The 2655-nt window shown below is 33.3% G+C and overlaps 1 pseudogene; it reads right to left on the bottom strand.

Annotated features, from left to right (window-relative positions):
- Positions 1 to 441: 441 nt before the first annotated feature.
- On the bottom strand, positions 442 to 541 carry LOC121104480 (annotated as a pseudogene).
- Between the last annotated feature and the right edge of the window lie 2114 nt (positions 542 to 2655).

Raw genomic sequence — 2655 nt, 5'->3', positions numbered from 1 at the left:
TTAATTTTCACATAGCTTCTTCCTCATTAAAAACTAGGGAAAATAGAGGAAAATCTGGTATACTCTAGATTTTAAGAAGTAAATTCCTCTGTTTCAATCTCTTCTTTTATAGTGTATAATAATATATGGTAGGAGATAATGTCACAACATCCAGAAATTTGAATTTTAAGTCCGTGATCTTTATTAATATAATAGTACTATGAGAGATCCTTTTAAAGTTGTGTTGATATGTAAACTTTCAGTAATTGGACAAATAATTTACTTATGTTCACATTATTAAAATGACATTTCACCAATAGTAAACTGCATTTCCCAAAATTAGCACATCTTATTTTCTTTCTGAAGTCACATAAAGAAATTAATTTGTAACTGTTGATATTGCATATGTGGTGGGGAAGTTTGGGCCATTATGAATTTACAAATATAAAATACATTGTTTTATATACATATATGCACATCAATTGTGGTATATGCAATGCATATGGTATATATCATAATCAATGTAACAAACTATAGAAATGATCCCTGAAAGTATAGTCTTCATAATCAATGTATATATACAATTAATGCTTAAGCAGTCTTTATAAGGTTTTAGACCAGAGAAAGTGGATGCCCCAAAAGATAGCTCTGGTAGTGATAGTAATAAATTTAAAGCATTGGATTACCCAGTTTTTGAAAGACTTATTAATGAGTAAAGATTTCATTTTAGAAAATTATTAGGAATGCCTATAATTCTGTCAAAGTTCAGGTAAGGAAATCTTCACAATTTGGGGAAGGGCAGTGTCAAAGAGGTCATTAAAGATTGTTGCATCTTGCACTTTACACGTCACAAAGAAAAGATTTACAAAGAATTATTAATTGGGTGCTGATTTACCATTAACCATTTTGAATCATAATTAATGACAAAGCATTTATTTTGAATCACAATGAAAGTATTTCATATTTTAAAAAAATCATGTGTAGTAAAAATCTATGAAAATGCATTTTTATTCAGGTTTGGAGTTTTTCAGCATCTTATAAAAAGTGAAATTTACAATGCATGGATATTGTGCAGAATATGTCTGAATAAAGGAAAAACTTACATGTGCTTATACAGAAGACTTATTCTCAAAAGCCCCAAAGTGCCTTGATTCTCTTTTGCTTTCCTCTTTTGATTGTTACCTAAGTTAAGACATATATGTACTCAATTTGCAAACATTCGATTTCAGAAATGTTCGCAGAGGTGAGAAATTTAATTACATGCTTCTTGCATGTTTACCAGTGAACTTTATTGCAGTTGTTACATTTTATTTTTTTTATCAAATTCAGAGAATTAATAGTATTTTGTGAAATGTGTAATTATGAATTTCTAAGGAACAGTGATGAACCTGGCAACATTAGTTTTTTGATATTCTCAAAATTCAAAGAGTAAGAGGAACCAACTTTCTTAGCTAATTGTTATATAAAACACTGTGTGATGGGGCTATCAGTGTATAAAATTGCTTTAAAGACTTGGAACATGACTTCAACCTCAATGTAGCACATACGTCTCCATATTCTTCCCAAGAAGAAGGAATAAGGGGTGCCCGGATGGCTCAGTTGGTTTAGTGTCGGACTCTTGATTTCGGCTCAGGTCATGATCTCCAGGTTGTGAGATAGAGCCCCACATCAGGCTCTATGCACTCAGTGTGGAGTCTGCTTGAGATTTCTCTCCCTCTCCCTCTGCCCCTCCACCTGCTTGCACACACTTTCTAAATAAATAAATAAATTCTTAAATTAAAAAAAAAAAAGCAGGAATAATAAGCATGAGGACCCCTGAGTTTAGCATATATAGGAATATGGCAGACCTGTGTTTTTCATATGCATACCGTATCTTTCCCACTAAAATAACCCAATTCATTACATGTGTATCAATTAGTGGGGACCCAGCTCCCATCCCTTCATAACCCCCTACAGCATAATAGGGGATGGACCATATGACTCTGGTCTATAAAATTGGAGTCCACTATACCATTTGGTCAGATTGGTACTGGGCTATGTGAGAAATACAAGTTAGGTTACTACTTTTGTCTTCACTTGCTATTATAAAGGAACAGAGTAAAGCAAACCTGAGACGTGAATAGAAACGGAATCCCTATGTCATGGTTTGAGACCTAGAATCTTTTCGATAACATTTGTCAATATATTCACTTTTTAAAAAATGGTTGTTATTTTGAGATTGATTCTTGATAAATCCAGGAAAAATATTGACTTGGTGGAATATGATATTTTGGGACTTCCATGTCATTCTCTGAGGTGTTCTTGATGACAGTATGGTAACTGAATCTAAATGTTGTGTGACCAAGATCTAGACTTTGCACAAAATTTGTTAAAGTCGGGGAAAATGAGCCATTTAGATACATATTTTTACAATGTGAGTATGTGTGTGCATGTGTGTTTGATTTTTTGGGGTTAATTACAAGAAAAGACCCAGTAGCAGAATTACAAGTGTCAGTTCTTTTTTTAGCATCTGAAGAATTGACCTCTGTGTCAGACATTTGACTATTCTAAGGATATTGGCTCTGTTCTTCGGTGTCTTTTGGGATCTTTGGAGAAGCTGCATACATAGAATCTTCTGTGACCTGCATCAATGCTAGCATTCCTTCGCTTTCATTTTACACCCTGCTTGTTTCCTGG

The sequence above is a fragment of the Ursus maritimus genome, unplaced genomic scaffold (assembly GCF_017311325.1).
Source record: "Ursus maritimus isolate PB19 unplaced genomic scaffold, ASM1731132v1 scaffold_21, whole genome shotgun sequence".
NCBI lineage: Eukaryota > Metazoa > Chordata > Mammalia > Carnivora > Ursidae > Ursus > Ursus maritimus.
This window is presented reverse-complemented; position numbering and strand designations above follow the sequence as displayed.